At 43.6% G+C, this 15,245-nt stretch overlaps 1 long non-coding RNA gene across 2 annotated transcripts in view; it reads right to left on the bottom strand.

Moving 5' to 3' along the window:
- Positions 1–847: 847 nt before the first annotated feature.
- LOC109280547 (uncharacterized) overlaps positions 848–15,245 on the bottom strand; it is a 16,774-nt gene continuing 2,376 nt past the window's right edge. Inside the window, exons 2-4 of one of the 2 annotated variants that reach the window (XR_009460033.1) lie at positions 12,975–13,100; positions 6,507–12,035; positions 848–3,419 (exon numbers count right to left, since the gene is read on the bottom strand). This is a non-coding gene — a long non-coding RNA (uncharacterized LOC109280547). Of the gene's footprint in view, positions 3,420–6,506; positions 13,101–15,245 lie in introns of both variants that reach the window. The other variant, XR_009460032.1, reaches the window with a different exon arrangement.

The following is a 15,245-nucleotide window of genomic DNA, read 5'->3' as shown; positions in this document are numbered from 1 at the left end:
CACGGGCCCACAGGGGTCCATGGACCACAGGTTGCAAACGACTGCTGTAGTGCATAGGAATATGAGAGTGAAGTTGACTAGAAACTGATTTTATAAGTAAAAATAATTGTGCATATGATTTTTAATTGGACAGTTTAACTTGCATTCTTATTTTTAATAAACACTTGCAGAGTTCAACTTGTTCAATTCAGAATACATGGCATATTTATAGCTTTGTCCTGCTCACACTGAAAGCAATTTAATTTAATTGAGTTCAGTAGAGCAGTCTGGGCCATTATTTTATAAGGAATTACTAATAATTCTCAACATTTATAAAGTGCTTTTAATCTGTAGAGAGATAAACAGCACTAATTCATATGATAATTTAGTAGCATAACATTATAAGGCTATCAAATCATTCTAGATTCTGGATTTCTTAACAATCTACTACAATCCAGTTGATATGTAGGAACACTAACAGACTGTATGTTCTCAGTAGAAGCAATAGTTCAAATCGTTCACCTAATGTTACAGATCTGATTGCATTATGAGGTCAATGGAAGAGCAACTGTTGTAAAAATATACTTTTAGACTGCTTTATCATTTCCCAGCTTAACCATCCATTTTCTTAAAACTGCAAAAACATTGCTGCTAAGCAAATCACTAAGTCTGTACTTTGGAAAATGTTGCCTTCTTCCAGAATCTTAAATCATCAGTCAGATGTTTGGAGTAGGCAGGGCTTTCATCAAAGAGTGATTCAGCACTGCATTGCCCAATAGCAATGCACACGTACTTGAGCCAGAGAGCAAGAAAGCAAGAGAAGAATGGGGAAGGAGTACAGAATGCAAAGAAAGAAAGGGACTTTTTGACTTTTAAAATCTTTATTACACAAATACTAAAATCAAGTGATGAAAGTGCAAATGTATTTCACCCTCCCAGGGGCCAAGCATGAACCACTTAGCTGCTAATTACAGGATAGAGAAGACGTACACAGTCTCAGAGAAGTCCAAGTCCAGCACGCCAAAGAAGGTGCTGAGAGCAGTAAAGAGCAGCTGCAGCCGGGAGCAATCCAAGAAGGTATGAAAGACAGTTTCTTCCACATCCTTCTTGCAGAAAGGGCAGGCCACTAGCATTGCCAGGTCTAAAAAGTGCCTGTGGCCAGAGCCCCATGCAGTAGCTGCCGCTGGAAGTTGCCAGTTCTCTTGGTGATAGGTAGCTTGTACACAGTGTACTAGGCCAGGAGGGCTTGCTGTTGTGTTGCTGCCACTAGGTGACAACTCCAAATTGCATCAGGGTGGGCAGGGAAGACACAGGCGTGACATACTTTGATGGTCTGTGAGCACAGCACCTTCTCAGACAGGATCTCAAAGATAAAGTCAGAGATGAAAGAGAGGAAAATAGTACAAGAACAAAACATCCAGGGAGAAAGTAGAAGTAAAGGAATAGGAGAGAAAAGTAGAGGAAAAGAAGGAAAACTGTTATAAGACCTTAATTACACTAACTGGCTGTGGTAACACTAAAGCAGGGATATCAAACTCACCTGGTCCTTGCTGAATTCAGACTGTGGGGTTCCTTATGGGCTAGATCAAGATGCAGCAGTGGCTGTGGGGGTTAATAAAGCAATCATTGCTCACCTCCCACCACCCACATGTCCCCAGTCTGTACCTCAGATTTTAGCAGCAGACCCCATCCCTGCTCATCCTGTCCCCCAAATTCCTGGTTCTTGTCAGAGCTGCATGGGCCCTACATTTGAAACCCTTGCCCTTAAGGATATGGCAGCAAAGCTTGAGCAGTTCATTATTCTCATCAGCCTTCCGAGAGATGCCTAACTGCTTTATATGCATAGTTCAGGTTTATTATACATTTGACAGATGTATGTCAACAAGAATTCTACCTTGTTGTTTAGTACCAAATATTATCCTACCTTTCTTTCTCTTTACCTAGTCTTTATCTATCTTTTCTTCTTTCTGTTCTAAAATTAGGAGTCAGACATACACACTCAACATATACCCACTTGCATTTTCCATTTAAAAAGTCTAAATCAAGAGGTCAAAAAGTTTTTTGTTTAACTTTCTTAAATAGCAGTTGTAAGCTCAAAGCTGCCTACTCCTAAGATGCGGGCATTTAAAAGCCATACAAGCCATTGTAGGCTAGAACTTTACAATGTAAATCTTTAAAGCTCTACAGGATACACATTCTTTTTTTTTTTAACCCCGGGTAAGATTTATATACATAATTTAAAAAAGGTGAATAAAAGGAAACAGAACAATGGACACAACAACCAGAAATATGCTATGCTGGTGTCTGGATAAAACTCCATTGAAGCTGGTAGGCATAAAAGGCACATTAAGGATACCTGTAAAAGCAGTTTAGTTCCTTTGTAGAACAGAGAGTCATGCTGAAAACAAGCCAACAAGCCACAGGCAAGGCTGGTAAGCAATCTGAGCTATATGGACTCAAGAGTTTGAATGCAAACACAAGAGACTGAATCTTGCTTGAGAGAGCTCTGAATGTATGTGGCAGAAAAGCAGAAGAGACGTCACAACGAAGAAGCCCTAGAGACAGCCTGGAAAACACTTGTAATATTACCTTGAAAAAAAATGAATAAGAGAAAGCTTTGGAGTACACTGCTGACAGGAAAGGGGCTTGGACCAGTTAGCAAATAAATTATTCTCTATTGTTAGATCCTACTATGTTCAGGGAAGCAGAACTTTGTGTATATCTGTTGTAAATAAAAGAATAGCATCAAAGTATACCTCCTCCTAAAGGAGACAACTCATGACAACTGCAATAACTGCTTAATATGAAAATGACATGTTGAAAAAGTATTTAGGAATTTAAGCCACTTTATTGTGATGTCTTGATCTTTGGGGAATAAATTAAATTATTTCTTTGTTTTTTTTAAATTCAATCTCTCCCTCCCATCTGTTCTGTTTTCTCTCTCTCCTGTTTTCCTGCATAAGCCTTTTTGTCTTCCTCTTCCTTTTTACACAACCCCCTGCACCAGTTTTATTTTTACCCAAACGCTCTCTAACACGTTGGTCCTTCTTCCTCTTTCTCTTTTCTCCTTTATGGATAGCCTAACTCGATTTCCTTCTATACCTTTCTCTTTCTCAAGATCTTCACTCTTAATGGTAGTTCATTTAGTGGCATAAGGTGAAGTGAGAGGGGTAACTACCCGGGGCACCAATGGGAAAGGAGGAGTGAAAAAAAACAGCTTTTGCTATAGCCGTGTTATTGTGCTTGCAAGATCAGCAGTGACCAGAAGTTGCCACTGGCTTTGTGTGCACCTACTACCAGGGTACCCAACCACATTCTTATCCTGCTGAGTTCTTGTCCATATGTTCTGTACCTTTATCCTCGGATGTAGAGGAACTGGGTTTTAGTGGACACAGAAATTCTGTGTTCTATTTCCTGGCTCTTCTGAAACATCTGGAGGCCTGCAAAAACAGGTGGGAACAGGGAGGAGGAGCATGCAATATGTGACCTTATCGCAGAACCAGCAAATCTATTAACCATCATGAACAGCTGCTGATTGAGACTATTTAAATATTAAAATTATTATTCATGGAACATTTATTTGGAGAAAACTTATAAAAAGCTTCACTTAGAAAGGTTTCTAAGGCATATTTGGGGAGATCTACACAGATAAACTATAAGCTTTCTATCTACCTGACCAACAACTAAGTCATTATTTGGATCAATGATCCAGTATATGAACAGCTAGAATGTCCTGGAAAAAAAAAAGCTATGCAAAATTTCAATACAGCCTACTGCTTGTGACTGGCTCTGAGACCATATAGGTTATATCCTAGAACGGGACACTGCTACTGTTTGTACTTTCTTATGCTACTTCAGCCCCTGTATGCTGAGCTATTGCCATGCCACTCTAAGCAGGGAGAGTTTGGTTCAGAGGTTCCTGTAAAGCTCCAAAGATGAACCACATGGTCTTCTTCAATGTTCACCAGGACTGGTGTTTCACAAGGCCTATGTAAAAGTTCCATGGAAAAGGATCAGGGAATCTTGGTAGACACAATATGAGTCTGCACTGTGATGCAGCTGCACAAAAGGCAAATGTGGTTCTGGTCTGCATGAATAGAAGCATTAGGTGTAAGACACGGAGGTGATAGTGCCTCTCTACTAGGCACTGCTTAGGCCTCATCTGGAGTACTGTGTGCAGTTCTGTGCTCCACATTTTAAAAAGGACATGGAGAAGTTCAAGAGGCCCAAACAAGGATCATCGAGTGCTTGGAAGTCAAGTCACATGAGGAGAGGCTGAAGGAGCTAGGCATGTTCAGCTTGCAGAAGAGGTTCTTAAGCGAGGACGTGATAGCAGTCTTCAAATATATTAACTATTTGGGCTGGAGGGCCACTTAAGTTTTGGTGACCCGCTGAAGGTACAAATGTGCACACACACGTACATGCGCCACATGCGCGTGTACACACACACACACACACACACACATATTCCCTGCAGTTGGGCTGGGGCTGGCACCACAGCAGCAGTGTTTGTGGAACCATAAGCCTGCCTGGGGCTGGGAATGTAGCATGCCCTAGCCCACCCCCTGCCCAGAGCCCAGAGCCAGCACCTGCTGGCTGTGTCCACAGCTGTGGGGCAGTGGATGGAACCTGGCTGTAGGCCTCTGCACTGTCCTGGCCTGCCTGGCATATGTAAGCATGCACATAAACACAAACCTGCTCCCCAAACCTGTGGCTCCCAGAAGCCCTGATGGTGGGTGGTATGGGACAGTGCAGAGGCCCACAGCCAGGATCCATCCCCTATGGGCAGAGGCTGGCCTATGATGGTGCTGTAGGGAATGCTGGGCAGAAGCAGCCCTGCCCAGCTGCCTGCCTAGCACCGTGCGGCAGGCCCCAGGTGAGCTGCGCTTGGGCCCCAGCCTCTCCTGGCATCCCGTGGTGCCAGGCAGACAGGCAGGGTTGCTTCTACCCAGTGTCTCCCAAGGGGTCTGGGAAACGGAGTCTGGCTCTGCAAGCCCTGGGAGGGCCAGATACATAGATTCAGAGATGTTTGGGTCAAAAGAGGGCAGATCATCGAGACTGCCCCCCTGCCCTGGGCAGGAAAGAGCACTGGGGTCAGACAATCCCAACCAGGTAAATGTCTAGCCCCCTCTTAAATACCCACAACGTTGGGGAGAACACCACCTCCCTTGGAAGCCCATTCCAGATTCTGGCAACCCTTACCATAAAGAAGTTCTTCCTGATGTCTAACTTAAAACTGCCGTCAGTTTGTGGTCATTGTTCCTAGTTACTCCAAGGGGTGCCCTGGTAAACAGAGCATCTCCTATCTCCCCCGCACCTCGAATGAATTTGTAGGCAGCCACAAAATCACGTCTCAGCCTTCTCTTGCAGAGACTGAAGAGATCCAAGTCCCTCAGTCTCTCCTCGTAGGGCTTTGCCTGCAGGCCCCTAACCATACAAGTGGCCCTCCTCTGAACCCTCTTGAGGTTGTCCATATCCCTCTTGAAGTGCGGTGCTCAAAACTGGACACAGTACTCCAACTGCAGCCTGACCAATGCCACATAGAGGGGAAATATTATCTCCCTGGACCTGTTTGTCATGCACCTGCTAATGCATAATAAAGTGCGGTTAGCTTTACTGATCACTTCATCACATTGATGACTCATGTTCATCTTGGTTGCAATAATGACTCTGAGATCCCTTTTCACTGCTGTGCTGTTGAGAAGGTCCTCCCGCAGCCTGTAAGTGTGCTGGTGATTTGTTCTCTCTAGGTGCAGCACCTTGCATTTGTCCTTGCTGAACTGCATCCTATTCTGTTCCGCCCACTTTTCCAACCTGTCCAGATCCACCTGGATTTGTTCCCTACCCTCTGGTGTGTTAGGGTTTCATCTCCCAGGCTGCCATCCAGTGAAAGGCAGGTGGGACTGCTTCTGCTCAGCATCCCCCATGGCACAAGCAGAGTCTGGAGCCAGAACCACCACCTGTACCACCCGCCAGCAGAGGCGGGTGCCTGAGCATGGCTTGACAAGAGCCTGCTGTGCAGTGCCGCTGTCCATACCACCTACCCGTGGACTGGATAAAATCAACTGGTGGGCCAGAAGCAGCCTGGGAGCCATATTTTGCCCACACCTAGTTTAAGCATAGCTATGCCTACATTCTGCTATGGGTATTTCCCATTCTTCTGAGGTTTGCTGGTTGCTCCCACCCACCTCCCCCTTCCTGCTCTGTGTGTCAGGGTGTTTTTAAGCCTCCCTCAGAGGCTTTGAATGCTGTTAGGCTGACAGCTTTGACTAGTGTGCCAATGCTCCTGCTGCGACCAAAGCCAGAGGCTCCTAGTTACGGGGTCTTGCCCATCCACTCTAGGTCAGATATATGACCATATTTGGGGTCAGGAAGCAATTTTACCTCATGGTCAAATTAGTATGGACTGTGGGGGATTTTACATTCCTCTGTAGCAGGGGGTATGGCTCTCTATCTGGGATCTCTTGAGCACTGTCATGGGAAGGGTTTTAAAGCAAAAGGGGCCCCTGAGAATAGGAGTCATTTACCTGTACTCATCCCAGAAGGAAAGAAAATTGCTGCAGGTACGTGAGGTGGCACGCCGCATTTCCAGAGCAAGTACTTGCTTTGGACTGATGGGAGGCTTGGTGCTTCTGGGTCCTGGAGAGGGGCAACCAACAAGAGACTACAGCATCAGGAAGCCTGAGATGCCACAAGACTCTCAACACCTGTCTGCAGTGTGTCCGGCAGAACAGAGGCACTGGGAATAAGGTACAGGTGGGTGGAGGACCATTGCTTGAAGAAGCTCCACTGCAGGGAGCTCAACCAAAAAGGGAGTAGCAGATGAGAAGCTGGCACCTATAAGTAGGTGCTGGAAAAGGGAATGGGAAGACCCAACGGGCTCAGCCCCCACCTGGGGGTAGAACTGCTCTACAGAGCCTTAAGGGACTGTCTCTAGGGGGCTTTTTTTGCTTTTCCATTTTTGTTCCTTGCCTTGTTTAAGGGTTCTTTCTTTTTCTGAACTTGAAAGGCAGACCCTGACAGGGGTTTTGGACTTAAGGGCAGTGGCGCTTCTTAGAACTAGCTTCGGGGTTGGACTAGAAAGCTACCAGATTCAGTTTCTTCAACCCCGAAGTCAGGTGACAGAACAACCCCATCCCAGGATAAAGGGTTACCCCTGAGTGATTCACTCTGGAATTGATGACCAAGGGTGTGGTGAGGATGGGATGTAGGGGAGGAGGACCTCCATAAAGCAATCTTGCTGGGTGGTCCAAGGCAATTCTCCCCAGGGAACCAACTCCTATATCAAAAGAAGAAATATCAAAGTAGTGGCAGGTGAGATGGCAACATCAGGGGGTGGCTGAAGGAGGTAACCATAGAAACTCCTTAGCCCAATTACACACAGGGAAGATGTCAACGCACTGAGGACCTAGGCCTTATAGTACCTATCATCCACATGCATATATTGGGCAGCATTTCATAGAAGCAGGATGTTAGCTGCCATGGTTCCCCTGCTTTACCTGTGGCAGGTTAGGGTGTTAGGTCTGTATTGTGTCAGGGTGGATGGTAGTTTTATGTAGGGTTTAGATGATGATTGTATGGGATGGTTTGGATAGGGATGATCCTGCCTCAGGCAGGGGGTTGCATTAGATGACCTTTGGAGGTCCCTTCCAGCCCTGCTTCTCTTTGATTCTATCAGGAATGTCAAATGTGCTATTTCCTGGTTTCCTAAGTGGAGTCTCAGATACTCAGATGCGGGGAATGTGCACTGAAACATTAGTGGAAATACACTTACAGTCAAGACCTAGCCCAGATTAGTGCTGTATCTTCACTGCAGAAGAGGTGTGCGCTCAAGATAATGATCACAATATAAAATCCTAATGAATATATCATACGGGAAATTTTTGCAATTTAGCTATCTGTGATCAGCCCTATACTCTCTCCCACCACACACAACAGTCAGTTTCTTATACAAACTTCCACATGAACAGTGGGGCAAATCTTATGCTAAGATAGATTGTCATAGCTCCACTGTAGTCAGTAATGCTATACTAGTTTATACCAGTTTGTCTACAATAAGCTTTTTGTGCTAATTAGCACACGTTAACTCATATATGCCAAAATCACACCTTTAAATCCTATCTATACTGGACCCAAGTGTTCATTCTGCATTTAAATTAAATAAATAAGCAAAACTATGTGACATTTTAAGCGGCCTGACTACATTTTTTCCCCTCTATTGTTCAGTGCTCAGTCTTTTGTGGTGTCAATATTTCACTAATCTCTAGTAATCATTGAATCATCCAGGGTGGACAAGACCTAATTTTCTAATATTAAAAAGAGAGAAAGGGAGAGAAAGAGAGAGTAAAAAAAAAATGGACAAAATTATTTTATCCTGTTTTTACATCTCATAAAGAAGCAACAAAGAAACAAACCCATGTTTTTTCTCCATACTGGTCACAATGAGGACAGGCTACAAGTGGGAAAACTAGACTGAAAGATTGAGTGAAAAGACTCTGAATATGAACCTCTATCTACAATCTAATGAGTATTGTTTTGGACTTTAAAATTAATGTTTGGTATTTACAGTCAGAATCTATTAGGACTGTGCCGTCTCCCTCTCTTTATTTGCTGACAGTCAGTAAAAATTTTTGGTCTGTGTGGCAAGTTCACATCACAGGGGCAGCCGTGATGCCCCCTGGTGGCTATGCGACTCTTCCCCAGCTGTCCCTAAAGTAAACCTCCTTTAATCACTTGAGTGCCACACTTTGTTCTTATTTCAAGGTTAAATAAAGGAGGCTGCTCGGGCCTTAGGGTGAGCTAGCACTGGTACAAATCACCACCAGGTCCCTCTTGGACCCCCACTTTTCTTAACTCAGACTGTAAATCCAATAGGCCGTCTCAGCCTGCTTCTACAGGGCACCTGTAGCCTTAAGGACTAACTGTGTGGCTCTGTCCCACTCCTGCACCACTCCCCAAGCCTCCCAGGTGTTACTATTCCATGATGCCATCTAATGTGCTTTCTACATAGCCTCTCTCTGGGCTCCTCGCTGTGTTGAGCCCCTGTCTCTGGGCTCTCAGGCCCCTGGTCACCTGTGCAGGCTGCCTCTGGGCTCCAGGACCCTCAGGTCACAAACGCAGCCACCTCCTGGGCTCTTGGACTCTTTGGTCCCATGCTCAGTCCCCTCCCAGGGCCCTCAGTACCCCTGCTCCCACATGCAGTCCTTCTCTGGGTTCTCGCATACTCAGCTCCTTTTTTAGGGCTCTAGGCTCAGGGACCCTCTAATCTGACTCCCACCCTTTCTCTGGGCTCTCAGACTCTCTGGTCTTGCTCACAGCCCCTCCTGGACTTGTGGACCCTCTGGTCTAACTGGTGGTCCTTCTCTGAGCTCTTGGGCCTGCTGGTCCAAGTCTTAGCCCTTCAGTGTGCTCATGGGACTCCTGCTGTGCCCCACTCTCTGCTGGGCCTGACTTTCATCCTCTCCTGGACTACCAGTTCTCTGCACCACCAGGGCACTAAATAAAAGTATCTCCACAAACACCTCAACACTCCCTGAGATGGGTAACACAAATAAAAGCTCCTTGCTTGGAAAAACTCAGTTTTTTGCTGCCCAAGTAAGCTTTCCCTTCTCCCAGGATTTCAGAGTGGTTAACACCATTCACTGCAACTTCAGGAACCCTGCTACCAGGATCGCCTCCCTGCATGGCTCCCAGGGATGAACTGCCTCACCAGCTGAGGCCTTGGGCTTATATAGCTCCAGCCGGCCCTCTGCTGGTCAGGTGACTCTCCAGCCCGCCCCCCTCTGCTGCCTGCAAGCCTTCTCTCTGGCTGCTTGCACCCTTAAAGGGGCAGGTGCACCCCAGTGCCTTGCCACCATCTGTGACACTCTCAATGATTCAGCCATTTGAACAGATCTCCTGGCAGTCTAATTGTGCATGATTTAAAAAGGGAACGAAATGGAAAAGCAAGTATAAATTTGGTCAGGCAATGTGACCACTGTGGGAAGACTGGGTAAAAATAAAGTGTTCCACCCACCCACCTGTAAAGGGTGGTACCTCCATAACTGTCCATTTAGTCACCTCCTTAGTGATTGTCCAAATATTTTGGGTTTTTTTACAATTGGTCAGAAAAGCATTTCACTCACATTATATATATGGTAATATAACGTTTGAGGGAGCTGTTATAATTTCAGTTCAAAGATAGGTTTTCCAACTATAACTCATGAAAGGCTTGTGGGAATATGCAGCTTTCCATTCACAGCCCTGTGCATGCTTTCTAAGAACAGCGTGTGCTGCTGCTGACATAGCCAATGAGCTCTGGTAAGACCTTCCAGCTTGGGCCAGGGTTCTTTTTCACCATGAAGGAATTAAAAGAGGCAACAGAGACAGAAAAGTAGCTGCATCTCATGATTATGTTAACAAACATGTGTTTATGACATGCTTTTTTTCCCACCAGCGTTGAACTAATAAACCACTGATCAGCATGTGTTATACACCATGGAGTAATCTGAGAGAGGTTGAGAAAACAGGAGATTTTATGGGGTAAAAAACCCATTTTTTTTGTAAAAAACAAAAAACAAAACAACCTTTCAAAATAAGTACTGTGTATTAAACTATGAGATAGAGACAGAAAACCTGTTTTAATTTCAACTCTTTCACTTCCAGGGAACTATGGAACAAAGCCATTTTCAACTGCATCAAGGGATGCCTTGGGTACTCTTTGATTTATAGTTAGCCAGTTTAATTCTCTCCTCTGACCTCATGAAAGACTATCAACTTTGGTAGTGTTGTTCCATTCCTCAGTCTTTTTCCATGACGCAAATCCAGTTTAATCTTACTTAAAATATGTCTTGGTTTAATTTATTCTTTTTAATGGAGTAAAAAGAATGCCTGTGTTACATTTTGGCAAATATTTGTGTTATACCATTAGGTGTCTAAGACCCCATTGCAGGTATTTTTTATGTTTAATAAAAAAACTTCTCTTGGAGGAACCAAAACGTATGAAGGTGACAAGATGAAGCATTTAACTAATTATGAGAACTGGCACTTACCATAGAATCGGAAGGGACCCTGAAGGATCATCGGGTACAGCCCTCCGCATGAGCAGGAAAGACATCTGGGGTCAGGTGACCCCAGCCAGGTGACTGACCAGTGGGCTTGTCTGGGATTTGAATGCAGGACTTTTTACACCCAAAGCAAGAATCATCCCCCTAGACCAACAAGCCAGGTTATATAGTATTTTTCAGCTTCAAAGGGATCTAGTCAATGAATCTTCACAACACAAAAATGTAGTAGTAATGTACTTACAGAGTAAATACTAGGAGAGAAAATCTATATGTGGAAAATACATATTTATTTCCTTGGAAGCTACACCCACCATGACAGGTATGGGGTTAAATTTGCCCTGTAAACACTTAGCAAGGAATATCCATTTGCTTTAAAAATCAGCAAGATTTGTTTTCCCCCCCTCTATGCTCTTCTGGCACGCTGAACAGTCAGACATTGCTATCATAGAATCTGGCAACTTCTTTTATCTTAAGAACACAAACCTTTTACACCATTAGAAATATTTATGTGTATCTGTAGAAAGAGGCACTGCCTAGAAAACCTAACTATTTCATTTGGAAGGTTAGATAAACATATTCGAGGATGGTTTGGAGTCATATTCTGACTGGGTAATGGGGGCCTCTCAGTTTGTCACTCAGAGCCTTCTACCAACTGGTAAAAATGTCTGACTTAGTCTGCATTAATAAAGATCAAGATGCCTGGATTTAACTTCCAATGGAATAGTCTTATCTTATACCTGACATAGGCCTCATTTACAGTATGAAAAGTCTATGCTGTTGATCACTGTATGGGTTCCTAGTACCTGTGAAATACATTCTGTATTCACACACAGAATGATTCCCAATGGTACCACCTTGAGGGGAGACTTATTTTGAGTAAGTCTCACTGCTGTCCTCTACCTTGCAGGCTTTGCTGAAGTCACACAGTCTCTCCATTCCTTAAACTTACCCTCTGCTATCCATCTTTGTCAATGACTTTCTTCTTCTTGAACAGGGTCTCTCTTTTCTTTGCTAGAACACACAGAACAGGGTGGTTTTTTAAGTGCCTTGCCTGTCAGTAACATAGAATTAAGGGTTTTGTTTCTTCTCTTGGTATGACATTCAATGGCCTGCTTTGGCAAAAGAGGCTTTCTCTGTGGCTGCCAGGACCGTACACCCCTCTTGGTTCCAACTTCTGGCTCCTTTCCCCTCTGCATGCAGTTGGAGCCTGCAGCTGCCAGGACCCTAGACCTCCCCACTCACTTCAGGTCCTGGACATCAGATGGAGCCCACAGCTCTACCTCTGTTAAACCATTCTCCATCTTCACAAACATTTCTCTCAATCCCCTCAATACCGTAATCTATCCCTCTGGGATTTAACTGTCAAGTATGAAAGAGTTGATATTTTGTGTATACCATTGTGTGCCCATGTATAAAGAGCCTTCCAAGAACAGTCACATTTGTTGTTTGTTGTTGTTATTTTTTTTTTACATTCCCTGGCATCTCAAGAGGTAGAGGTGCCAATAATTGGGTAACTAATTGTCTTGATGACTCAAGAAAAACAAAGCAAGGAGGGACAATTAATCTAGGTTGGACTATATTTGGCATGAATATGCAACTAAATTGCAGGTGTGAGTTCCACAGAGAGCTGTTGAGAAATTGTTGGGAAGGCAAAACAGGACATTACCATGTGTTCCTGTCAACAAGCACTTAAAACAGGGCAGCAACAACAAAAATGTTAGCCTAGGCAGGGCACTGGTGCCTTAATTTTGATATTATCTAACCCTTCTCAGGGCATATCTAGTATAGAGTGGTAAAAATGTCAGCAGATGCACAAACCTTGATCTAGTATAGATGAGACAATAAATTCTCCACCAGTGAGCCATCTTCCAGTGTCCAAGTTAAACAGAGGTGTTCTACTGCCACAGGCAAACTGGCAAATGTTCACTCTACCAGCCCACAGTGACTCACCCAAAGAGTTACTGAATTCTTGCTGTCCTATGACGGCCTGTTCTAGCCCAGCTCCCATTGTTTTACAGAGTGAATGTTCCTTCTGGAACGTCTTGTTTTGTTTTCTGCTAGGGAGCCTTTTTTCTTCTGAAATAGGAAGGTAGAAGAATTATTTTTTACTTCCAAATAAGCAGTTGTTAGCACTGCAGACTGTGTGCAGTACTTTTTACATGCCCATTAGCAGTGCTGACCTACTGTAAGGTATTTATTGAAGAACTATTGCTATTTTGTGTCTGGTTTTAAGTTCTGGGTCTTCAGAACTGTATTTTACAACTAACTTCACAAGTGCATCAGTAATCACACAGTCCATTCCGTTGTGGTGTTCTGGTTTGGTACTGGAAGGATCAATAGAGAGCATGAAACTTAGAGCTGTAACAAGCAAAAATGGAAATGAAAATTAAAAATGGAAATGGCCAAAAAAAACCCCACCCACTTCTATGGAAAAGATTTTATTGTTACCTACATGCTATAGAGGAAACAAGTATGAAGGCATTATTTATTAATTAATTATATGTATCCTTATATGTAATATCAATTATAATACTTATGACTGACCTTTTTAAATATTAATATCAATATTAATAAAAACATAATACCAATTTTATCAATGTAGTTACAAAGCAACATTTTTGACTGCTAGTATGTTATTACTGATTTGTTGATGTATTTATTCAATTTATATTGTACCCTCAGTTACCCAAAAAAACATAAATACATAAATAAAAGCCTATAACAACCAATAAGGTACTATCACAAATATTCTGAAAAGCAAAAGAAGTGAGAAGCTCCATACAATCTCTTAAGGACTTTACTCTTGTTCTTGCTATTGATTTTATATGTATACCTGGCCATGTCCCTGCACTGCATAGGTGTGGCCCAGGGAGATGAAGGCCATATACTAACACTGCCAGCAGCTGAGAAGCAAGGCAAACTCAGTTCCTCCTATGCTCAAGCCTAAACCCAAGCCCAGCAACTGGGCACAGCCCATAGTTTTGGAAGGGGGCAGCTACCTTCTGTTGGAACAGGGCATCCTTTGCAATCTGATCCCTGCTTTGGGCTGCAAGTTTCTGCCCCACAATGTGGCCAACTGCCTGTGCTTACCCCTGTCACTGATCCCCTCTGCAGTGAGGGGTAAGCATGTCTGCATTGCAGAGTAGCAGGTTCCACAGTGAAAGGTCTGGGTGTCCCCCATGGTGAATCAGACCTTACAGGCTGGATCAGACCTCACTGCTGGCAGGATCTGGCCCATAGGCCATGGGTTGCTGACCCCTGACTTACAAAGGCCCTGAGTATGCTCCCAACCTTGCACTCAGGTTCTCTGTCTCCTCCCTGGGCTCAACAGAGGAGGACACAATAGACATGGCCCAACTTAGAAGCAACCTAGAAATAAGCACATCTGAAAAGTACATGGGACAACTGGCATGGGCCATGGAGCAATTGTGTTGTTGTATTGATTATGTTTCTTATGCTAGCAGCCTGGTACCATGGGAAATTGTACCTTTAACAGGATAGGCATGAGCCCATTGCAATGTTATATAGAGATTGTTTTATGCAGTGAGAATTGATTAGAATTCAAACATGAATCAAGCAGACTTGTCAGATTCTGTCTCTAAGCAATTAGTGAACAACACAGGAGCCAGCACTGTGCACACTAGTGAACTTTAACAGAGGAAAAGAAAACATTTATAAACTGCTCTGAGGCCAGAGGTTTTTTTTCTAAGTCTATCCCAATCACACAGTTGGTCCAATAAGATATTATCTACAAAAATGTTTGCCTCTTGCATATTTCTCAGATCATCACAGCTAGAACATCACTTCCTCACTACTTTTAATCTGCTCTGTGTTTCACAGGCTTGGTCTATACTTTGTGCACCCCGTGTCTCTATGTGCTTTTGCTTCTTTGTCTACAGACATGTTACTTTGCATGAGATCTGCAATACAAAGGTACTGTCTGTGTAATTTGATTTTAGAGCATTTTTCTGTTTAGCAAAATATACAATGAAAAAAATCAAAGACAGTTAAAAAAGTTTGTGTATTTGGTATAATATAAATTGTAATATTATGCTGGAAACTATCTAGGTAAAGAAGTCACAGCATTTGAATAATTTTATCTTAAATTCTAAGAGCAATTGCATAATAAAAGGGAACACTTAAATAGAATGTGTATTTTCAACAGATGAAAATATGTTTGGCATGGTATCATGCATCCACCCCAGTGATCTGTTATGGGAT

This window comes from Alligator mississippiensis, chromosome 2, assembly GCF_030867095.1.
Source record: "Alligator mississippiensis isolate rAllMis1 chromosome 2, rAllMis1, whole genome shotgun sequence".
Taxonomy (NCBI): Eukaryota; Metazoa; Chordata; order Crocodylia; family Alligatoridae; genus Alligator; species Alligator mississippiensis.
This window is presented reverse-complemented; position numbering and strand designations above follow the sequence as displayed.